We start from the raw sequence: 25,919 nt of genomic DNA, 5'->3' as shown, positions 1-25,919 counted from the left end.
ACAATTTGAATGGTTGCAATAAGCAAACTGCAAAGGCTGCAATTACCGTTGTGGGGTAATCGAGAGCACTTTCAAAATAGCAAAATAATGTCTCCATCTCCGTTTCCTGATATTAGTTCAGCAGCTAATACCGTGGTAATGTGCCTGAATGTGTTTAAAATGGCCATTGAGCACTGAAGCTTGAATTGAAAAGATCTAATTGCCAAGCTTGTCAGAAGAAATTGAAATTAGGTATCTTCCAGGAGCTCTACCATCCGCTATGTTTGAGTCTTAAGTTTTAATATCGCTCTAAGTTAAGTTGTCATACTTTATTCCCATTGTGTAACTATAATTTTGTGATCGATAACATGGTGTTCAGAGCTGGCACCTGTGGAACGCCATGCGCCCGGCTATAATAAGAAATAATGCAGTATTTATACTCAGCATGACCCTGAGAGGAGAAACTGGCTGCAGCTTTTATTGAGGAGACGTGCGGTTGCTATAGCAAACATCTGTGCATCCAGAGACGGGCGGCATGTGCTCGAGTGTCTAAGCTCAATAAAAGATTAAAACAATAGAACAAAGAGATACTGAGCAGTTCAACACTTGCTATTGTGCTTTCTTTACTTATACATGTATAGGGTCTTTCTTTTCATGCATTAGTCTGTCATTTGTTGTATAGATGCTTGAAGGCATCTGTGCAATAAATTACTGAAACATGAGAACCTGTAATAGCCAAATTAAACATATTTCAAAGCTAATAAATAGATGTATTGTCTAAGATAAATTGCTCATATTTGATGGCGATAAAGCAAAGTATGCCCATAGTTTTGATGTTCCTGCAATAAAGGCTAATCAAAGAGAATCTATATATTACATATTAATCATGTTGTAAGGGGTTGGAAAGTGTTTTGGATCACAGCACTATTTTTTCCCCCAATAAACAAATGGCTAAAACTCAAGCATTGCTTTGTACAAATAAGTAGGTTGGCATTTGCAGACTAGACAAGGGGTCTGGTCATCCTAAACCAATAGCCTATTTCTTTCAAGATTTTGTGGTTTTATTGTTGTGTGTAGCAGGTGTTTTATCTCTCTTGTGCAGCAATCGTATGTCTCAACATCATCTGGAGACCCTGAGGTTAGCTATACGCTGGGGGGCCAGGATTGAAAGGTGAAGCCAATATCAAATATCAATTGATTGCTTCTTAAAGCTACCATGAATGGTAAAAAGACATGACTCTCTCAGTTCGGAGACAGTTTTCCTGATCAACTTTTTTTTTATAAGAAGCTACAAAAAGAACCAGTTCATTTATTATGTGAGTACGTTCATCATCCCTGTTTTTACACCATAAAATAATCAGCGACAACAGCTACAGTCATTTCACCCGTCTCAAACACTTGTGTAATGCGACTATGTCAAATTAATCCAAACAAACCTACCAACACTTGAACAAGACATTATGGACAGTGGAATCCACTGTTGCTTTCACTTAATTGTACTGAGGAAGCACAAGGCCACAAGGATGAGAGTGATTAATGTGAGAATATATAGAAAGTAATTGGGGTTATCCATGTCCAACTCCCGCCTCTGGGCTACATGGAGACAAACGACACTGAAGTTTAGGTCATTTGGACAGTTTCATGGCCCTCACTAGTTAGGAAACCAATAACTTAAAATGACTCACCACTGTTGTGTAGTCAGTCAGTCTTTTTTTTCCTCAAACAAAATTAGTCTGTGTTAGATTATGTTCAAGTAAACTCATTGGAGCCTATTTAATTGGGTATATACTAGCAAAGCAGTACTGAGCATTGAGCAATCACAGTGTGTGCTTCAGCTCTTTGACTGGGAAAGAACCAAAGATCATAAAATGGTCCAAGTCCTCCCCACATAAGGCCTCTTCACTGGGCTCTTAACACTCACACATAGGCTAAACAAAAATGAGATGAAAGGCTGAATGAATAAACAAGCCAACTTTTTTTTTTTCCTGGCCTAAAATGTGCCTATGCAAGCCCCATATGCCCAGGCACACTTGTGGATTCATTCAAAAGTTGGACCTTGGCTGCAGATTTGTAAAGCCTCCATCCTCCTGATGAGCATGTCGTTATAGGCCCCTGTGCCGCAGACTTGTGCAGTAAACATCTCCACAGAGAAGTCTCTCCTCATGTGCCAGTGCTGTGTTGGCGGGTCCTGCGGTTCCTCCCTTTCCGCAGCTCGCCCCTGTAGCGCGCCTCCGCAGCAGCAGCAGCGGCGGCGGCGGCTCGTCGTGTGCGTTGTGTCCGCCAGAGGGCACCTCCGGCCCGGTCTGAGGCTGCGCCGCTCCCGCTGCATCACAGAGACGAGAGTACCACCAGATGGCGGTTTAGGATTGCTGCTCTTCTCTCAAGGCGCGGTTCCGCTCACAAGCCCAATTTTCAATATTATAAAACAGACTTTATTAAAACTAAAATCGACATTTTGTTCCGAAGCGGGGTAATCGGCTCGGAGATGGTCGTGAAAGGTGAGTGCGCGGTGTTTTTTGTGCTGTTTTGAGGTGGGCAGGCAGACGGAGCTCAGATTAAAGATGGTGGACGCAGACAGGGAAGACTGGGCGATGGGGGGATGGGCGCTAGCGGCTTTCTCTCTTCCCCAGTTACATTATAGCCCGAGCTGAGCCGTTTAGCTTCAGCGCTAGCCTTGATTTTTCGCCACGACAGCCCCCGGTAAAGGCGCGGGTGGCCATCGGCGCGCGCGGCCCTTTTGACACCCCTCGCCATCGGCCGCTGCTGTTTAGCTTGTCAACAAATAAAGAGCCATGCGGTGTGACGTGTGTTCATGCTCTGTGCACGGCAGCAGCAGCATCACCCATTTCCCCCCTCTTCACATTTGCACAGCCATATTTTGGTCGTACGGCGTTGCCCTCGTGCCAGGCGCTGCCCCTTATTTGCAGCTTTGCACACTGGCGCCCGTGCCACGTCGCTGTCGGCTTCCCAAAGCATTGCATTTGCGCGTTGTTGCACACTTCGCGTCTACTGTACGGGCTGCTTTCACCCCCCTCCTGTGTCAACATCACCGTCTCTCCTCTCTTCAAGTTTGCAGAGTGCAGCTGACTTTTGCAAACAAACGCCTCGCTTTATTTCCGAATTTGTCAGCGTTTGAGTGCGTTTTGACTGTCTGTGTTTCACCCTGCATGTTTAACACAAGTATTATGGCGCTTTTTCCCCCCTCCCTATTCCCGCCCCCTTATGTGCGGGAAGCAGGCTACATTTAGCGGGGAAACGTGATCACATGTGGGGGGGGGATGGGCGCCAGCAAGCTCGCCCGACAAGTTTGCACGGGCTCCGGTGTTGGCTGCCCTGCTGCCGCCCCTCCCGCCCTCTGCGCAGCTCATCCCGCCCAGTGCAGCGTGTTGTCGGATGTTTTTGTGGGTCAAAGTGCCTCGAGTAGACCAGGATCTCAGGTGGTTACATAACATGCTTTGTTTACAGTCTGCCCTGAGATTTCTCACACAGGCTGCTGTCTATAATAATCTGTTGCTGACTGACTGGTCCTGCTTTGCACCATTGGGAAGTAGCCTTAAATGACAGCTTTGGTTGTTAGTAACCTTAGAGTTCCTTTGCCATTGTGCCACTGGGCAAGACACGACCCATGTTGCTTGTTTGGGGACACTGTAGGTGGGAGTTACAGTGTGAACATTTTTGTTTTTTAGATGAAACTTTATTGATCTCTAGTTGACACTTTGCTCCAAGGGTTGCTGAGTGATACAAAAAAAAACTCATCTAAGTAAAGGTATGTTTGAAACAGGTCTATTTTGCAAATGAGACATATAGGGCCAGATCTTGTGGCGGCGCACGCTGCGGCGCAGGCTCTTGGTGAATTATTTTCCGAGTGGTGGAGCTATATGTGCCATTCGCCTCTGCCACCTGTGAGGGGGCGTCACAAGAGGAGGCGACTGCACTGATGGAAACACGGCTGACATTCACTTCCTCGTTTACATTGCGCTGGCTTGCGTTCTTTCTTAAGCCTTAGGCTCTCACAGGTCAAACTAAAAACTTTATTTACCCCATCGTGAGCTAAACGATGTTCACGTCTCGAGAGAAAAAGAGCTACAGCGTCCGCTGTGGCGCGGATCGGCCGCGCTTGGCGTGAACGCGAAACAAAACAAAAGCACATGTTCACCCCACACAACCACTCTCCTGGACGCGGAGTCGATCTGGTTGGAGGAAAATGTGTGTCTCCACCCACTTAAATGCGCTAAGTCTGGAGTGGCAAGATCACAAAGTGCGCTCCTACTGAGCACAAAATGTCACGCTATCGTCTGCGTTTTGAGACACAGGGCCCGATCTTGTGCAAGGCTTAAGAAAGAACGCAAGACAGTGCAATGTAAGCGAGGAAGTGAATGTCAGCCGTGTTTCCATCAGTGCAGTCACCTCCTCTTGTGACGCCCCCTCACAGGTGGCGGAGGCGAATGGCACATAGGCCTATAGCGCCACCACCCAATAATAATTCGCCAAGAGCCTGAGCCGCCCCGTGCGCCGCCCCGTGCGCCGCCCCGTGCGCCGCCACAAGATCGGGCCCTGAGTCTCAAAGAACAAACCTGTATAAATAAAGGATGGATACAAAATGGCAGGTAGTGTTTCCACCATGGCAACAGCGTAGCAATGGAGGCATATGAGTGGCAAGTCTGCAAAGTTCTTCAATTTGCTCCTCAATTTGCTAATGTTGATGGTTTTAAAAGAATGCACTGAGACAAAGCTGTGTAGAATAAAATTAAGGATATTGAAACAGACTATGTAAGCGTGTATGCTCAAAGCAATACGATGAACCTGGGTTGGGCGACATAGCAACAACAAAAAAACTCAAATGGAATTTTTATCATGATTTAGATAATATAAGGATTTATGTGCACTTAGTATAAAGTACTAAATCACTATATTACAATTTCTACACAATAGCGCTTTGTCATGGAGATCAGTTCAGATTGTTTTTTTTTGTCATCATAATGCCCAATGTTTATAGGGTTTTGGATAGGGCACATACTGCCAATACACCACTTACATTATAAATCTCATATATCTTATGTGGCAAGAAGGTCCCTGGATTGGTCCCTGGCCCGACAGAGGCCTGTGTGGAGTTCTTCCCGTGTCTACAGTAGGTTCCCTCCGGTTTCCCTCACCATTAAAGACATAGTAGTCCCCCTCTGGGACCAGGACTCCCCTGGAAATGAGATTCTAAATCTCAGTGGGACTTTCCTGTAATTTTTTTTTTTACATCATTTTGTGATCTCAGACATTCAGCAACATGCCAGATAGACTGTGTAGTGCGTATCATCTGAAACAACATCCGATACTGGACTACTTATTTACTTTACAAAGCAGCAAAATTATGTTGATTGGTTTGTAGTAAAAAAAAATCCCAATCAAGTCACAGATCAAGACAAAATAAACAAATCACAGATCAAGACAAAATAAACAAATTAATTAATTATTCAATTGTATTATCTTTTCCCCCAATGATAATAAAATGGACTTCCTAGTGCCCAGTAAGTAACCATACCATGAACCCGGACGTATCACCAATTATAGGTTACTTAAATCGACAAGCCATTAAGATCAGCCTAGATAACGCAGTGTTAAACAATAAACAAATAAAGTAAGGAAGGAGGGGCTGTCAATGTGTTTAAATGTAAATGTAGTCACAATACTCTTACTGTTGCCTTTTGTACTATTGTGTTTGGTTGTCCTTACAGAGAACAGTTAATGAAATGTAACCACCCAACCATCTTGAGCCTTAAGAAGCTGGTGTGGCACAGTGCTCCCTGTGTGTCTTAAATCCTTTGGCTCAGTGCCGAACAGTTTCCCCAGAGTCATAGATTGTATTGTTGAGACTCAAGCTGTACTTTTATAATTACAACCATGAGTAAAAGCAATCATGGGACATCCCAACATTTTAACATGGCTCTGTAGTGTTTCATTGAAATGGGAGCAGGAAAAATCACAGATGGTAACTTGCAGATTTGTGTTGTGGATGGATGCAAATTATTTAAGATGCATCAACACAGTCATAGAAACTGTGGCCAATAACTCTGCCGATATTTTGGAGCCAATTGTGTAGAGCCATTTTTATCATTTTACCCAGAGAAGATGGGAAGAACTGTCTTTGAAGCTGGACAACTCCTGTATGACTGAGAGCCCACACAGGCATTTTACCCAAATAAAGCACTTTTAGTGACTAATGTGTCAGCTTATGTATTTTTTGCTTGAAAACAGCATAGTGAAATTAGACCAAATGTAAAAATACAGTCTCCAAACTAACATCATTAAAGAGACTAGATGCAAGTTGGTCATTGTATGCTCACTACTGCCACCTCAGGTCGTCCGTGTAACTGCAGTCTCTATATTAAGCTTGTGCATGACTCAACTTTTTGAGTGACAGTGCAAGATTTGAGAGGCAGTTGTGTTGAACAGGTCTGAGCTCATTCTACACCTTAGGACATTGCTGGAACATGAAGGGGGATGAAATTACGTAATTTTAACATTTTCAGACTCCGTATAGTCTCGTTTAAACCAGATTTTAAATGTTTTGCACCCTTAATTATTGTAATTACATCTTACAGAAGGTGGTCCCGAGTTATTTGTTTTGGGGGGTCGTGGCCTGAAAGGTTTGGAAACCCCTGATTTATGCCATACTCATTAGAAAAGCCATACAAATGTTTTAGCAACATCCAGTTTTTGTAATCACATCAAGTTTAGAGCAGTCGGGACCAAACATTTGGCATTGGCTCATTTCCATTGGGTTTGCAGGCCTTTACCGTAGATAAAGATTTAGATGGATACTTTTATGATTAACGCTTGAATCACGAGAACTTTGTGTGGACATACTTTATTTTGATTAATATACTAAAACGAGGCTAAACTGCAAGATAGGTTGAAATAGTGTAGTGATATGTCGAAGGTGGGTCTGGATCTCAATGCTAGACCAGGTGAGAACCACTGCTTTAGCGGCTGCTTCTTTTAGGGTGAAGCTTGTACTGCAGACAGTGTTCAAACAAAGCTTGCCTCTTCCTAAGTCAAGGTTGGCCTGAACAAATCATCATCACACATAGCTCATCTTTCTAAAAAGGATACAAGACATGTTTCTCCTAAAGGGATAACAGACCAAGCCACTATTCAAATGATCACATTGAAAATTTGGGAATTTAGTGGTCAAAATAGTAAAATATTGATACTGCTTCTTTCATTCTTTTGTGTTGAACCTCGAAAAAGGGAAATCTTGTTTTCTATGGCCAACTTCTTTATTCAAGGTGACCGTGTAATAGTGTGTGACAAATGTCAAGCCCATTACATAATCCTCAGGGCTGTGTCATTATCGGCATATGGCTCCACAAAAGGCTCACGACTACAGCTCTGAAGCCTGGCCTATAGTATTCAAATGGCCTGTGTGCAAAAGAATTCTGCTATATTTTTCTAATATGTTTCTGGCTTTGAAACTATGATAGCTGGCTGCTTCTAGGATATAGCGGTACTGCGCTGGGTTAGTCCTCATGTTTCCCTATGTAAGACCTTGTTTAGTTCTGTTTTTTTTTCGATAGATGTTTGTTCATTTATCTTAATTCATATAGGTTTATTTTCTACTGCCAAGTTTGCCTGAGGAAGTGTGCAGTCGAGTATTTGTTTTGAGTCGACTTGACTTCTCCTTTGAGTAATGACCTGCAATGACCCGTTTTCTTCTTCTTCGATTCGGCTTGGGTCACTTGGCCTGAGCGCGCGGCTGGCCACTTTCCAAATGTCACAACACACACAACACAAAAACCTCAAGTGTTCTTTCATGCTATTGTTCGTCTCCTGCCAGTTTCCTTCAGGGTCTGAGGTGGAGTGAACCCTGACACCAATTAGTCACGGGACGTAGCCTTTTTCCTTCATTGCTTTGCCACTAGTAGGTTTTTTGGTTGCTTAATTGTTTAGTTTGGCATTTCCTGAAGCAGCTGGTACAGGCAATGATTCTGACTAGACTTTTAGATTGCTGCACATGACAGATGGTCCACTGACAGCTCTTTAAACATGAAAATGATTATAGAAAATACGCTTATCTCTAAGTGTAAACACTATAACATTATGCGATATTAGGAAACCATATATCAAGAAATTTCAGATATTACACTAGGTCTGTGGTTCAAACCATACCTAAATGTATAATGTTATTGTGTCTCTGGGCAAGACACCCCTTTTGAATGGCTTTGCTTCTGGCTGCAGCAAGGAGTGCTTTCAAAAATAAGAGATCTGGTTTGCTACCAGGCATCTTTGACTGGATAAACCAAAAGAAAAGCTCGATGTTTGTTTAAAGCAGTGGTTCCCAATCTTATTTAGTCATGACTCACAGCATGGCTGGTGTTTGCGACCCCCACAGGACACATTTTGTATTCAAATTATAAAGAAAACATGCCTGGCTGGATACGACCTAGTGAACCGCTGAAAGGACCGCTGGTTTAAAGAGTTTGACATTAGACTCAATCTTAATTTGTGAGGCTATCATTTAGACGTCATTCAGGCATTCACTCTAACATCTTGATCAGATTACACAGAGACATAAATATCGTATAATAGGGAATCAGGTCTGAGGATTGTTTCCATAAAGTCTGAGGAGTGTGAATAGACGTAATGAGGTGTGTTTGGTATCTGCGGGTTTACCTGCCTGGCTCAGTAGTCGCTCGACCTGTGAAGCTGCTTCTACACATTACAATACTGTGTTACTGCCACAGGCTTCAGGGCTACAGACACTATGGCCAGTTGTCAATACAGTACGTCCAAGCTGCTGCAGATCGCTGTGGTAAAGTGCCAGCCACATCAGGCACTGGTGTGTTATTACTGGATGTGTTCTGTGCAAAGGTTTGAGCGGGTGTTATTTTGAAAAGCCCATATGCAGAAAAAGGTCAGTCATGAGCCGCGAGCCTTGTATTTTACTAGAACCTTGGTTTATTTGTGACTCTATGGTATAATTATGTGCTAAGAGACACAAGAAAAAAACAGGTTTGTGTCTGATACAGAATAGTTAGTGAGATTGCGACAAGTGCATGAGGTTTGTCCACCTTGTTTGAATCTTTCCAATGTTTCTGTATTAAATTATTTACGCATTAGCTGAATGTCTATGGCCTTGGGTTTTACGTATTGAGTTGACAACCCAGTGTTGCTTGAAAATCTGTTTTTATAATAAGACCTCTGCTGAAGCAAATGAAAAGGGGAGATATTGCCATGCTTTTTTTCGCTATTTTCACCAACCTCTTCTGGAATGGCACGCTAGTAAGGCTGCATAATTTTGCCCAAAAATGACTGCCGTATTTTCCGGATAATAAGTCACACTTTTTTCATTGTTTGGCAGGGCGTGCGACTTATTGCTGGGTTGCAGGTTCTAGAATATGATGATGTCACTGGACCCAGCGGGGGGCAGGAGCCAGTTTTGTCCTATTAACAGCATTACACTTTCACAAGTCGTAGCTAAAAAGAAAATGTATGAATTAGAAAAATGATAATTAATATCAGTCACTGGGTCCATGATCTCTCTGGACAAGACCAAAAGTTTCCTCAAAAACAAAATAATTTTTCCTCTATATAATAGTATAGGCTTTAGAACGCTGTGATGTCACCTGCAACCCAGCAATACTCAGGTCCGACTTATATATCAAAATATATAATTTTGTTATTTTCACACTGACAGCCGCTATAGGGCGCTTTAGGCTTGTGTACCAGTATCTGCTACTCTTGTATATTTGTACAATGACAAATAAAGCACTTACTTACTTACGGTCAAGTTTGGAGTAAGCGAGAAACTTGTGAGGGACTGCCAAAAAGCAGAGATTACTCTTACTGCAATGAATATAACAAAAGATGGCCACAGCTAGAGGAACGGGTTCGTAAATGGGTGCTTAAACAACGTGCTGCCGGGAGAGGCTTGTCAATGGTGCAGTTACGCCTCCCAGGTAGTTGCCAAGGCTGGTGCGACTTATATACAGTATAGGGCTGAAACAACTAATCGATTAATCGACAACTAATCGATTATTGAAATGGTTGTCAACTATTTTAGTAATCGATTAATCGTTTTGTAGTAAACACAGACTTAAAAAGAGCAAAAATTCATGAACACTTTTTATTTTTGATGGAAACCTACTTTGTTTTTCAAGTTAGGGTAATTTTCAATGTACAAAACTCCATTGAAAATTTCATAAATATCTGTCTGTGTCTCATCCAATTAATAAAGCAGAATTGGCACTAAGAGCCTCCAAAAACAAGTTTACTCCATCAGCATGTCCTCAATAGATGCCATTTTAGCTTTATGTGATTAGAAAAAATGAAAAAATAAAATTTTCATACAGCATTCACAGCCAAGCGATTAATCGATTAATCGTAAAAATAATCGGAAGATTAATCGATTACCAAAATAATCGTTAGTTGCAGCCCTAATACAGTATCTGTGTTAATAAATGTGATTTTTCTGCGTATTCCGATAGCAATTATACGGTTCATATCTTATCAAAATAAAGACACTTGTAGTGCCATTCCACAGTAGCTGAATTGTGACACCGCACTAGATGACGGACACACTAAAGCTCGGTCAACATAATTTCTGTTTTTATGCGTCTTGAAGGCTAGAGAATAGTCATAGTTTAGGTCTGATTTGTGGCTGTCTCCTCTGCTTTGGGGGAAAGCGGCTCATGCTTGAATCTGCTGCTGCACCAGTGACAGCGGCGCGTTTTATATGAGGGCTGTGAAGTCAAGCTTTGTAGACGGGAACACTTTATTAAAGACGTTAGAGCATTGCCAACAGCTCACACCCCCATACATAGATCCTTATGGCATTGCAGCTGTAGCGTTAAGTGAATAAGTGTGGATTTCTACTTCAATTAGTGTAAATAATGTATCAATAAATAACAAACTGTCTCCAGTAACTTACTACTGCCTGTCCCTACAAACAATTAGGCCTAAAAGACATTGACAATCATTCAAGCTCAAGCTATACCCTTTGTTGATGTGTACAATTCCATTTATAGGTTTTCAAAACTGGTCAATCAATAGATAAAAGTGCAATAGAGTTTGGTCCAGTATTGTTTACAAATGGCACAAAGATACAGAAGCATAGAAAGAGTAAGATTAACAGGTTATTCACATTGCGTCGCATAAATTTAGATAGAGGTTGGTATGCAGCATCTCAAAGTCAGAACTTAAGGCTTTTCTTTATAGTGGCAGTGGTGGATTGGTAAAAACTATGAGCTTCAGGCAAGCAATACTCAACAACCATCTGTCCATTATCGTTATATCGTGTTTCAGTGCTTAAATACAGACACTTTTCCCAACCCACTCCCTCCTGTCGGTCAGTCTCTTGAGTGAGACGCACTGATTTAACCAATCACAGTGAAGTGTGTGAGCTTTCAGAAGCAACAGGTGGCTTTAGTTACCTCTAAAAGCATCTTTATAAGGATAATTTAACCAAAAGTCATCTGTAAAGCATTTGTTTTCTGTGTCGGAATACGGTGCCTGCTTAATAAAACCTGCTGCATGTTGATGCAAATTCCTGTCCCTCGCTTCAAAAGGATGCTGTGGATTTTCTTCTTGTTCCACAATCGGCACCAGACTTTACCAACATAATCCTATATTCAAGTGTACAGTCTATGGTTAACAACAGGTGATTGAACATGGCCTTTATAAAGTACAGCCTCTTCTTCCTATAGCGTAGGATCCTTCACTGTTATTTGCTCACACTCTTACTTAATATTGATTCACACGCAGCTGCCAAGTCGATTCTTTGGCTTTACAGAGTGGAAATAAAGTGGCTGCAAAGGGACAGAAAGATTGGAGCACTCCTGAAAGTGCTTTTGTGCCCAAGCCTTGATAAAGGGAACAGTTATGATATTTTAAGTTAACAGGGAAACTGCTGTCAGTGTTGATTCAGTTTCATTATATTCACATGAATGCATGCAGTACCAGTGTGATTCGACTGTGTATGTTTGTCTTGCTTCTATCTATGGATGATAGTTCTCCCTAAAATAGTAGATCTGTATGGACAAGGTCTTCTTGTTTAGGATTTTTATAAATTTATATTCATTTTTGCCAAAGGTAAAGCTTTGTTTAGGTGTGACCATAGACTGAAGAACATTGATGGAGTGAGAGGGTAGCTTCCCCGGTTCCCCATAACATTCACTGTGGGCTAACTTAAGTTTTTTGGAGCCATTCTAAATTAAAAATAGAAAAATAGCGAAAAGAAAAATAGGAGGATTTTGCGCATGTTATGATAAATACGTGGAGGTAAGATTGACAAGTCTGTGTTCAATAATGACTTAAAGAGGGAAAAACAAAAGTTTTAATAGAAGGTCCATTATAGCACGAACTTCCAGAACTTGCCTCCACTTTCAGGCTTCCTGCAGCTAATGGCAATCCTACGACCATGTTTTTCCCAGTCTGTGGCTGTGATTGGGCGGAAACAACTTATCGATTGTTGAAATAGTTGACAACTTTTCTTAGTAATCGAGTAATCATTTTCTGGTAAACCCAGACTCCAATAAAACAAAAATGACATGAAAATATATATATATATATATATTTTTTTTTTAAAGTTAGGGTATCAGGAAATTGTCAATTTCATTAATATCTGTCTGTCTAATCCAATCAGAAAACAGAATTAGCACCAAGAGCGATTAATCAATTAAAAGTATACATAATCTGTAGATTAATTAGTTATATGTGAAACTCTCTGCTGTCAAACATTGGAGAGTCATTTGGAAACGACAAATTAGTTGCAGAGCTATTTAATTGCGTGGATATAGCCTATACCAGACTTTACCTTATAAACAAGAGGGTTGTGTTGAGTTGAAACTGAGCATTTGGAAAAGGGTATCACAAGACAAAACTATAAAAAAAACCTGTGTTATGTAGTAAGCCTAACAGCAGCAGTCTGACTCTATCATCAGCCTTTGACTCTGCTGCTCAGGATTGGTTCAGTTGTTGCTGCGAGGCGTTGTATCTGGCCCATCTGCTGCTCCAGCGCGTGGAAAGAGGATTAAGGGGTTTCTCTGGTGTCTCCGACTCCAGAAGATTACTTGACCATAACCTTCTGTGTATGTCTCCAGACACTTACTCACTTCTGTCCATCATAAGGAAGCGAAGACTAAAAGCATGGGGCACTTGCAGTTTCATCTGGTTTCCACCTTTTAATTATAGGAAGAGAAAGACAGAACATTCAATTTAAACATACTTCAAAATGGGTAAATGGTTTGTGGCATTTTCCTTTATGGGGGAGCCCAGCACTATTGCACTTCCCTTTAGATGCCAAATTTCCATCAGATGCCTTTCATTCGTACTTTATTCATTGTTTAGTCCTTGGGCTATGTTTATTCCTGCCAGGTTTGCAAACATTTGCTTTTAAAAGGATTTGGCAGTTCGTTTCACCATTTTATGTTTTACACTGAGTTAATCCATATGAAAAAAGTGGCTAAAACACTATTATGATCACACCCCATTTAATACATAACCAAGTCCATAATACTAACACACCATGACTCTGTTTTCTGACTATATTTTCGCTTTCTTTGTCCCACTGGTAAAGATTTAGATGGATGTTTAGAGCACATCCCTTTCTGAAAATCTAGTAATGCAGATTCAACAGCGAGACTCGCATTGGATGGAACTGCCAATTATTTTGAGCCGTACTGTCTTATTCAGTATTTGCCTTGAGATCTCAGCTGCCGCCTGCATATACGCACACAGTTTTAAATTCTATCATGTTTTCTCTGAGCAGCAACCTGTGAATCGCATTAATAATAATGTTAACGGTAAAGCTGCTGCTCCTGTATGCATATATTTGATATATACGTATACACACAAGTACTGGACAGTGTATTATAGACGTTACAGACATGACTGTGTGAGGTATGTTGGAAAAGATGGAGGAGAAGTGGATAATTTTACATGCTTTAGATTTGCGAAATGAAATAACTGCTGAATTTACTTGGTCATACAGCCTTTGCTATGCCCAATCCCGTCAGATCTTGGAAGCTAAGCAGGGAAGGGCCTGGTCGGTACTTGGATGGGAGACCGTTTGGTAACACCAGGAAGCCTGGGGTGAATGTGGTGTGTGAGTGAGTGGTTGGTGGTGGTCGGAGGGGCCGATGGCGCAGACTGGTTGCCTCGCTTCCGTCAGTTTACCCCAGGGCAGCTGTGGCTACAACAGTAGCTTATCACCACCGAGTATGGAGCGAATGAATAATGACGACAATGTAGCGCTTTGAAAAACTTGTTAATACAGGCTTGTAAAGCGCATTACAAGTGTAAGGCATTATTATTATTATTATTATTTAGACAAAGAACACCAAGGCTAAACACACTATAACCCATATCTAAAAGTAAAAAAGGGACTAAAACTGACACACACAAAAAACAAGGTTATTTTCATCCTTTTTTGTCTCTTGCATAACTTCCACTCTTCCATTTATTCTCCGAGTACCCGCTACCTCAAGGTGCTGCCAATTATTTAGCAAGTGGCCAACTCGAGCTCTGATTTATTGGTAAAAAGCGTGTAAATGCAGCACTTTCCTTTGAAAATAATATCCAAGTAGTGCAAAGGGCAGTGGTCCTCGTATCCCTGTTTGGGAATCAAAATGCAAACCAAAATGAGCAACGTAAGTCTTAAACATGAATGAAAATGTATTGGTTAAAACATAAAGTGTAAATAAAGTGTAAAATTGTAACAGCTCTGAGTTGAGACCACAGTTTGTATACCACCGGGGCAGGCAGATGTTATACTTAGACCCCATGCACTGGTAGATGGAATATTTTATCCCTAATGACAGACAGTAGCGCAGCAGCTCGAAAAGTCCCAAGTTTTATCCCTATTCCCCTGGGTTCTCCAGTTTCCCCCTACCATTAAAAACGGGTACAATAGTAGCTACTAGGGCTGATATTGAAGTAACTTGTGATCTGCGATATGGCTGTGCAATATTAGATAACGATATTACTGCGATATTTCAACTAAACCATTACAACACGATATATTCCATTCTAATTACACACAAATCGCAAGTAGCTAGTTTTTCAGCAAATTGTGTCAAAAGAAGACTTAAAGGGACTATAGGGAGTTTAAAAATGTTAAAATTAAGTATTTATCCCCCCTACATGTTCCAGCCATGTTCTAATGTGTAGAATGTGACCTGTTCACCACAACTGCCTCTAAAATCCTGCACTGTCACTCAAAAAGGTGTCACTTCGGGTCCGAAGTGCCGTCATGCACGAGCTTAATATAGAAGGTGCAGTTACACATACGGCCTGAGGTGGCAGTAGTGAGTATAAAATGGCCAACTTGCATCCAGCCCCTTAAAAGAAAGGCCACATCAGGACCAAAACAAGACTAACATTGAACTAAGTTAGTAAATGTTTAACTTAAACTGAACTTTTACACATTTATAAGTTGTTTCAAAATAATGTGTCGATCTCAGTCCGACGAAGACTTTAGTGATCTTGCGATATATTGTGGCTTCTTGTCTTGTGATACGGATATTGCATCACCAAGGGCAGGTGTCCTTATCAGGATATAAAAAAGAAATATCACAATAACGATATATATATATATATATATATATATATATATATGGACAAATGACTTCAAAATCCCAGCCTTATACCTATTGGGAAGATTAATTCAGTGATATTTTATTCCTTTTTTTTTATACGGCATACTGATTTCCTCGCAAATATGATCTACTCTAGCAGCTTCATTTCATTTTACTTTTTATGCACCTGTCCCCATGTTCTACAGTATGTACAGTAGTAAGTTATATCGTGTCCACAACGATCTAAAACATTTTTATTGCGATAATGATATGCGGTACGATATGGCCCACCCCTAGCATCACCCAATATCACAATACAATAGTTTTTGCGATATATTGTGCAGCCTTAGTTGCTACCACCACCGAGTATGGCATGAATTAATAATAATGATGTGTGGCGCTTTGAGAAACTTGAAAAGCGCAATACACAAGTAATGCACAACTACTCCTAACCTCAGTACCAAAAATAATAGCTGCCTCTGCGATTTGCAACATGCTGCAACATTTGAATTCTGTGTTCTGCCCGAACCACTACAAAAATAATAAGACTTTGGGCAGCTGGCCTCCTCCTGAGCTCCTGTATCTGTTTATGTAGCTGCTTCCTTCACCTCTTCAATTGTCTCTTTGTCTATTAGAACTGGAGCCGCGCTGCAAATGTGGGCCAAGGTGAGCGAGCCAACCACAGAGCAAATTAGTTTCTTTTTCTCCCCCTTTCCCCCCGCTGCTCTCGAGCTGCTGTCACACTCTACCCCCCCCCCTTCTCCCCCAAATCACCCCCCACTTTTCTGCTTTATCCTCTATAATACTGTATCTGCCCAAAGCAAATAGGCTGCTCACACAGAGAATAGGAAGCCTCTTGTATGTTTTTAATGCAGGTCGTTATACTTGGCCATTTCTTTTGATGATCATACTTTGTTCACAGGGCTAGTTCTCGGGAGATTGGGGGAGAGAAAAATCTATTTCTCAGCAAAGATGTAATCACAGCATCGGTTCTCTCCCTCTGGCTTTGCTAAGATCAGGACTTGTAGGAAAAGAAAAAAAAAATCTAGTATTAACAGATGGTGTGGTGTAAGACTGCACATGATGTCACAGACTTTCAAAACAATTTTCTTCTGGGTGATTCTTTTATGGAGGTTTTCGACTCTGGCTGCACAATTAATGGGACTTGAATCAAAAATGGGCATTTAAGTGTTCGCAAGTAGTAAAGAAAGCAATTGTTTGGGCAGTTCCTTTGCTGGAAAACAAAATATCCTTTCTCCTGTGGTGTGATTATATGAAACCTGCCAATCCTAAAATATAGAATAGTATAGTATAGTAGAATAGACTCATTATTATTATATCACCACTATTGGCTTAATGGATTAAAAGCTGCAATTGATCGTCAAGATGTATAGAGTTCGGGAATGTGACGTCATATCGCTAAGCATTATGGGATTAGCAGCAATTGTAAACTAATGGAGATTTTAAAAGTTAAAATACTGGAGTTATTGTTCACATTAAAACACTTGGACACCACAGTGTGTTAGATGTATTTACCAGTTTTTAGCTAATGTTAGTCTTGGAAATGTATGCAGCTGCAAAGATGGCGGATCTCCATGGTAACTGTGGACTTTCCCGAACTCTATAGCAGAAAGTTTAATTTTAGAAGTCTATTTGTCTTGAGTTAATGCTCTTACTCTTTTGATTATGATTCATTATCTTTATACAAAATGTCCTGTACAATGCCAATGGTTAACAGTTAATCAATAATTGTTTGTTAAGGCGACCAATTAACCAATCACAGAAATAATGTTCAGATCAAACTGGAAACCTTTGCATCGGTGGGTGTCAAACGCTCTTCCACTGAGTCGCTGACAGAGATGTGTTGACATGTATTTAATCTCCGTGTGACATTATAATCTGGTTAATCCTGATCCCGCAGCCTGCTCCCTGGTTCAGACCCTGCTCTCCCTCTCTCTCCCTCTGCCCTGAGTTTGAATGGAGGCTGGCAGTTTGATAAAGTGCAATTATTGTGTCTGTGGCTGTGCCTATAGCAGCGTCCCGAGGGAGCAGCACCGGTGCAGCACCACTTTATTGTGAAGGTTTTAAAGATCTTCTCCAGCCCTCTCTTCTTTCATCCTAGGTGTTTTTGCAGCATTGTGCTTGCACAGTGGTTATTCTATGTCTATGATCTTAATATTTTCAAATATATTGACCAATTTACTATTGCCAAAACTAAATATGAACAATGCCCTTTATAATTTTGGATATGACCGTAAACATTACCTTTGGTGGAAGGCTTCGTACATGGCTAGAAAAATGCATAATGTTATACCTGAAAGGATCCGATCTAAACGGTATATCAGCTCATCAACTGTGAGGAAAGATGAGGTGGAATAAGAAGAAATAAGAACTTGCAGGTTCGCCCTTCATGTCATTATTGTACTATATTGTATTGAAGGATCTTAATTGTGAATGACCACCAGGCATCTTATGAATGAACATGCTTACCTTATGATTTAATAAGGCTGTGTGTTTCTTGGAGTCCATGTTTGTCGTAAGGACATTGAAAGCATTTATTTCATTACCAACACCTTTAATGCTTCTGTGTATTGCGTCTTATGGCTCTGGGTGAAGCGGTTCATTGTATCATTTGATGTGTGTTTTTATAAAAGCCACATTTTCTTTATGTCTCTGAAGAACATCTTCATTTTCTGTGCCACTGCTGCAGATTAACATAATTTTCACATTTGGCTGCCTTCTCAGCATGCTCAGGAGATATTTTTTTCTTGGAAAATAAACCATGTTTTTAACTCCATGTATTTGTGAATAGGTCATTTACTGCTGGACATCAGACGTGTGTCATCTGTTCATTGCGCTGCTATTTACAGCGCTTCACGTCTTTGAGGAAAGAGTTAATTCATCATTTGTTTACTTATATAACAATGTGAATTTTCTTACTTTGCCTCATAGAAAAAGTATAGCGAGTGTTAAATGCAACACAACTGTAAACCATTATGATTATTATTTATTGTCTGACTTTAACAGCTTTTTTTAATCTACTCCACGTTTAACATTAAATAGGACATTTACTAAGATGGCTCATGTGCACACTAGACAAGAAGCTCTCCAGAGGTGCACCATCTAACACAAAATAGCTTTAATTTTAAATTCTGAACCGCGCTCCATGCCAGGTGCTGTCACGGCACAGGATTTCACTGTAAAAGACTTGAGCTGATAATTGTGATCGGTGATGGATTCAATCACGTTTTGATTAAAATTGGATTAACAGCCCTTCTATCTTTTATCAGGTTGATACTTCATACTATATTTAAACCCACAACACTCCACATGTCCATGATTTTACAAAGGAACCGCATCAATTGGAAATCTCTTGACGATTTTCTCGCAGACACTACAGTCATTATTTACCTTGACAGCTGCTTCCACCACAGCACATTATCCACGCTTTTCAGTTTCAGATAGCGCTATAGGCCACGTACAGTGAACCCAACACAGCTCTGTGTCACATGACTGAGATCACATGACACTTTCAGACCCTTTTTGCTGCACGTTGCTTAGATGCAGCCTTTGGTGTGTTATGCCAGTATGGCCTTGGATTGACTGCACTGAATGAAAAAGAACTCATTCGGGTATTTTCAACTGAGTATGACATTAGCCGGACCGGGACTTGGCCGGGGAGTCTTTTCATTTAAAGTACTGCTGGTAAAGAATTTGACCTCCCAAGTAAACCGGGTCTAGGGGCTTAGAATAGACCAGACCTGGGTGTAAACCATGCTGTGTCCAAACAAGAGTGACCACTTGCCTTTGCATCGTCTGGAAAACCGACCAACTTACAAACCACTGGATTTAAGGACATTTTACACAAGCATTTTTATATGGGATAAAAACTTCTCATTGCTCAGTGTTTGCTGCTTCTCACTGTTGCCCGGTTCATCACAATCAGCCGCTTCAGGCGTGTATTTGATTATGAATGTGGACAATTAATGAACTTGCCATTATTGCATTGATGAGCGACTCCATAACCATTCAATAGTGTTGTGTGGGAGAAACCGGTAAATGGATTTGTGCCTGCAAGACCATTTTGATTGGATTGTAATTGAAAGACTCGGCACGTCTTGACCAACATGTCAAGAAGACGCTCAATAAACATTACATCTGGTATTCATGCCCAATCTTTCAACACATTTATAGCTGCAAAATGAAACCCACCCTAATAATAATTGTAGTGTAAGGGGAATTGAGTAGTGTGGTGTAGTATCATTTCCATACAGCTAAATATGTTGAAAATATGATATGCACAAAGATACTGAAATGGCTCTGTATATTTTAAGTAAGTGAATCTCTTTACCCCCACCTAAACCAAGCTCATTTTCTCCAGTTTGGAAGTCTAAAAGCTTCTTGAAAAAAAGCATCAAAATAGAGACAAAAATTAGAAGAAATGTGAGTGAACAAAAAACGTGCTGGAAAAGCAACATGAACAAAATAAAAACGAGGAAAACACGACAAAAATGTTACGTGAAAAAGGCAAAAAAAGTGCAACAAAAAAGTGACAACAAAGAAGCAACAAAAGAGCGACAGAAACATGCCAGGAAAGCAACAATAACACAACTAAAACAAAAAGAGTGACAAAACGTGTCGAAAACACGACAAACCCACCAAAAAGTGATAAAAAAAGCAACAAAAGCCGACAAAAACAGTTAAAAATAAAAATAAAACTACAAAAAATACAAAAAAATACAAAAAAGTAAATAAATACTTTAAATATGTGACATAAAAGCAGCGACAATTCTACAAAAAAGTTACGATCAAAGCTGAACTGGAGAAAATGGTTAACTCAGTAACTCTTGCCCCTAGAGGCCATAAGCGGCACTGCAGGTGTCGTAGCAAGTTGAAATTTTTTTGACGTATTAATTGTCTATGAGAGTAAATACTACGCTGACAGAAAAGTCAAAGGGGGAGAGGAATATCATACATCCAATTACAGATATAGATTATTTTTTTCACTCAAGCTTGGCTGTAAATACTGCTAAAGTGGTGCTAGCCTGCACTTAGCTTTGCCCGTTAGCCTGTTAGCCTTTTCTTCGTGATTCTATTAGTGTGTATTAGTGGCTCCGGTCCGGTGGCAGTCAAGTTGCAATTGCAGTTTTCTGGCCAGAGACACCAGGGGGAGTTGATGACCCCCCAGTCATCCCATTAACACTTGTATTACCCCCAGAGGGACTATGAAAAGGATTTATTGAGGTCAACACGTTGCTTAGTATTGCTTTAAGGCGGGTGGTAAGAGGCTAATACAAGTTATTATGCTGCACTAATAAACAACACGCATGCTGCTTCCTGATTTAGTTTTAAGAAAAAGCTTTACTTTTAAACAAGGTTAATGTTCGATAGGGCTGTGCAATGTAACGGCAAATTATTACCTCAATATTAAGTGATAGTGATGCTGTCTCCATATAAGCTACAGTATATCGCAAAATTACTGACTTCCATATAACTTCCATTTACAAATCTTTTTGGTAACACAACCTAAAGTAAAAACTCATGGCCACAAGTTCAATTTTTGTCGCAAATTTCCCAATTTAGTTCAATAGCCTTGTGTTGATCCTGATTTTGTATTTGTCTTAAGGTGTAACTTTGCCCAGCCCTGTGGAAGGCTGACCCTCTCACTGCCTGATCACAGCACCGTGCTTGAGCCCCATTAGGCCACAGTAAATAAATCCAGTTAAACCTGTCGGGGCCGATGCTGTCCCGGGACGCTGCTCAGGGTTAACCCACAGTGGAGCCTAGAGCCACCTCCGTCCGCTTCAACTGCAGGAGCTCAACTCCGTCGTAAAGTGCGGTTGTAAAGAATGCAGACCGCAGCAGCTGGCAACATGGACATAGGGAGAGAAAAAATCGGTGATGGCTGGGTCTGAGAATACTTTATTTTATCTTGGGACTGCAATGACAAATATTCCTACATTCAGTTCATTTTCTTTTCTCGCCGTTTTGACACACAGGCTGTTCATTTCAAATACATCTGTCAATCATCGACAGCTGTCAAAATCTGAACTTAAAAAGGAAAAGGGACAAACATTTTGGGTATATGAAACAGAGCGGCAAAATAAATAGTTTAATAGCAGCACATTCACTCCTCTCTGCTGGTCCTGTTTCAAAAAATGTGCACTGTGAATTGAATCCTTGGTTCCCAAATCAAATCTCCCAGAAAGATAGCAAAGATATGCTGCATTTTTCAACAATTAATCAGCCTGAAATAGAAACCACAAAACATTTTCTTTAAGCTCTATAAGGAAACGAAATGAAGGAGATTATTAATGTGGTGTTTTAGCTCATAATTTCAACACTATGGGCTCTCGTTGCGAGGTTTACAGCCGGTAATTTTGACAAATATGAAAATTGTTCGTGATTTGCGGCTGTTGCCAAGGATACTGACTCCTTTGAAGCAAGTCTCAAAAGAAATTGATTTTTGCCAATTGCAAAATAAAATTGCTGCACTTAAAATTGAATTGCTTTAGCCTTTCCAAAGAGTCAAGCGGCTAAGCATTACAATTATTTGGGTTGCGATGCATGAAGTGACTTTTCAGTAGCCTAATCACCACTCTAGAGCTTGATTGTGTTGTCAGTTCCGCTATAATGTCTAGGATTAATGGCAAGATACATTATTTTATACCAATTGATATATATATTTTGAATTTATTAAATCAACCTTAAAACACAAGATACACTTACAGTTAGTGCACCAACCCAAAACCCTCCCTCCCTCCACCCACATTCACACTCATTCATGTTTCCTTCCATATTAATAATCTGGTTCCTACAATAAAGTCCGTGAAGCACACAGGGTTGTGTGTGCTGCTGGTCCACTGATGGTACTAACTTTTAACCATTCATTTTACTCATGTTCATTAATTACAAATTGATACGTAACTGTTTATTTTTTGTTTTTTGTTATTTTCCCCAAAGAATAAAGGACACTTTCTTCACCAGACCAGGTGGTCAATGAAATTTAGATGGTTTAAAGTAGTTGTGCCCAAATTGGGGCCCGCGGGCCAAATGCGGCCTTTGCGCTGCGTGTGGTCAAAACTCTCTTCCATTCATTCTTGATGGTAAATATGGATGCAGTACACTTTTTGACCACCAGCGTCAAATTGGGGGCGCTGTTTCACTCTTTTTGGAAACACTGTTGTGGTGTCTTGGTATTTATTAATCACAGAGTGTTGTAGCATCAACTTTCAGTTTTCCAACTTTTATTGCAAAGGTTGTTAACATCGACAACAGTATATGTAAAAAATTGACTTATAAAAGAATTGATGCTGAACTGACACTTTCAAAATAATCTAATGTGGCATTTTCTTTGAGTTAACGAATGAGGTAAAGTTACTGTAGGTGCTGTAGATGCAGGTGCTTTTTACATTTTGCGTTAAATTGCTACAATTGTTGATTTTTTTCTACTAAAACTAGGCATTTGCCATAGTTACCATTTGTTTTAATATAGCATGTTATTTGCATTGATAGAATCAAATGCAAATGTAATTTGCAGTTATATGTGTTTCGTGCTTGACATCGCCGGGCACTTTTTCGTTTTGGCTCTCGGAGACAAAAAGTTTGGGCACCCCTGGTTTAAAGGGTTCTTAAAACCAGGTCCAGTCCAGATTATGTTCAGGTTGGGCTCACACACCTTCATTTACGTACACTCAAATTAGGAAACACAACAACAGATTGCATATAATCTATAATCAGAATTACATTTTCAAAATAAGCATTTGAGAACTTCCCATCGAGTTCTATGTTTTTTTGTCTGTTTCAACCATATAACTTTCTAAAGTTAAGAAATGCTGCTTAAATGTTTAAAGAAAGTGATACTAAATGAATATCTATGTTTGGCCTTACTGAGTACAATAATTAAATGAACTAAATCGTGACTGTCAATAAACTCTCCTAATGTAACAGAAACCACATCAAGCAACAAACCAACGCATTTTTTCAACACCCAAAACAATGACAGTACCAAAACAAATGCAGGGTGGATTCAGACTCCTGTACCAATGGATATTTGAAAATGTAAAATACTGGCGCATTTGGACTCTATCTTTTCTTACATTGTTTTTTGTGAATGGTCTATTATGTCATGCTTCACTAGTTTGTTCTCATGCAAGTTTGACTTCCAGACCTGTCGACGCTTCCTTTGTCGACCACTACTGTATCTTTTCATTCCTTTGCTCCTGTGTTTCTAGGCAATAGATTTACTCGAATAAACAACGATTCCCCTGGCGGCACATAATGAAGCCTTGCTGTCAGACTTTCTCTGTTTGACAAGTGGAAATCAATTTTGAAAGTTGCGGCGCTGGCAATTTTCTCAACTCAAATGATCATGTGCAGCCCATTTTAAGCAGATTCTGATGTGCTGTGATTTAATAAGGTTGGAGCACACTGACCAATAACAAAATGTGTAAAACTAGCATTTAGAACTTATATGGGTAAGGTTCCTCTGATATAATCCAAATGCAAAAAAGTCCCGGATTTGAAGCTTTTTTCTGTTCCATACAGAATCTACGCCTGCAGCCACTGTTTCAGGTCTTTCCCTTCTCTGTTGAACATATTAGTGGTGAATCTACATTTTATTCTTGAATGCTTCATAAGACTTGCTCACTGCTGGCCTCCGCGACTGTCTCTGGAGATAATGACCAATTATAGCAGACAGTGCAGGTTACAGTAGTGAAGAATTGGCCAGCAGGGACTTCGGCAGCAGGAGGCGAACTGTGTGTGCGTTTGTGAAAGATATTTGTGCTGCACTCGAGCTTGAAATATGCCCAACAACATTGACTGTGACTGTGACTGTAAAGTGTCAGACCGTACGAGAAAAGAGAATCTGATAAATGTTGTGATGACAATATCTGTGCGGCATGTTTAGTTAATAAAGGGGTACTGGTCTGGGATATTGTTGGTTCAGGGGATCATTGCTTTAATTGGGATCACTGCATTCTTCGGCAAGACACTTCATCCATAATGGCCAAAGAGAATGATTGGTGGTGGTACGGAGGCTTTCACTGCCTCAATTTTCTACCCCAGGACAACTCATGCGGCCACATACAGTAAGTACAATCTCATGTAGTGAGTGTAGTGCTTTGAAAAGCTTGTCAAGCTTGTTTAGTACAAGACATAATCATAATTATGATGAATACAATAACACTGTGCCAAATCAGAGCATTTTAAGAACAGGCCACCGTTTTTACATACTGAGATATATTCTTACCTGAGTTTAGACGAGTTGATGCGTACCTGTCTGGTCTTTACATGTTTTATTTTTATTTATTTATTTTTGGTTTATTTGGTCGGGACGCAGACACAGGGAGAACATGCAAGTTCCACACAGATGGGAAGATCCAGATGGAAAGTGAACCCGGGACCTTCTTGCTTTGAAGCACGAGCGCCAACCTGCTGTGCTATTACTACTACTACTACTACAGTCACGCAAAAAGACTAAAGATGAACATTTAGCCTCTCCTCCTCCATGGGGCTAAAGAAGCGACCAAGCTCTTCGTCGAAGTGCTCCTAAGGTGTTATTACGCCTTACAATATAGTTCCCCTTTATATTCACTTGGAGAATCGACATGTTTAATTTTGTGTAACTACTTGGATCGTGTCACTTCTCACGTAACTGTATTTAAATGGGGAAAATGTGGAAGAGCTTTTTCGCTTCTAACTTCACCCCCGTTTGGTTCCATTGAGGAGAGGCTTAATGCTAACAACATCGCTAACAACATCTTTGGTCTTTTGGCGTGACTGAGCGCACACGTAAAGACCAGACAGGTACGCATCAACTCGTCTTGCGTTGTCTGTGAGAACATATCTCAGTATGGAAAAACGGTGGCCTGTTCCTTTAAGCTTTGTCGGGACCTGTGACCAATGGGCGCTGGCTGCTCTGCTTTATGACCATGACACTGGGGGCACCTTAAAAACAACTTTAACGCCTGGTTTCAATTTTTTCAACACTAGACTTGGCTAGATATTCCTCCTGAGATAACGCTGGGTTAGTCACAATTTAAGAAACCAGGCTGGTTTTCGTAAGAAGTATTTTAGAAATCTCGTACTTAATGAGGGTCGGACTGTTAGCATTGGAGCAGCGCGAGCTACACGTCACGCAAGGGCTGAGTCTATGGTGAAGATCCCGCCCGTATGCCCTTTTTAGGAACATGCTTCGTCAGAGCTGGGGAGGGGGAGTCTGTAAATCCGCCATGAATTCCCCCTCGACCGTGGTCATTATGGTAAACGGGGAGGACTGAGCAGAAGACGTCCATTATTCTCTCGTCTATGCCTGTGACCTATGATAGACACGGTTTCCACACGGCATTAAAAATCATTAAGAGTCATTAA

At 40.6% G+C, this 25,919-nt stretch overlaps 1 protein-coding gene across 2 annotated transcripts in view; it reads left to right on the top strand.

Moving 5' to 3' along the window:
* Window positions 1-2,298: 2,298 nt before the first annotated feature.
* The window catches only part of stag1a (STAG1 cohesin complex component a), a 50,663-nt gene continuing 27,042 nt past the window's right edge, over window positions 2,299-25,919 (top strand). Inside the window, exon 1 of one of the 2 annotated variants that reach the window (XM_079573376.1) lies at window positions 2,299-2,477. The gene's annotated coding sequence lies outside the window, so the exon portion shown is untranslated. The remainder of the gene's footprint in view (window positions 2,478-25,919) is intronic. The other variant, XM_079573375.1, reaches the window with a different exon arrangement.

Source organism: Gobius niger (genome assembly GCF_951799975.1).
Source record: "Gobius niger genome assembly, chromosome: 16".
Classification (NCBI taxonomy): Eukaryota; Metazoa; Chordata; class Actinopteri; order Gobiiformes; family Gobiidae; genus Gobius; species Gobius niger.
The sequence above is the reverse complement of the archived record's forward strand: the minus strand, read 5'-3'. Positions and strand labels throughout refer to the sequence as shown.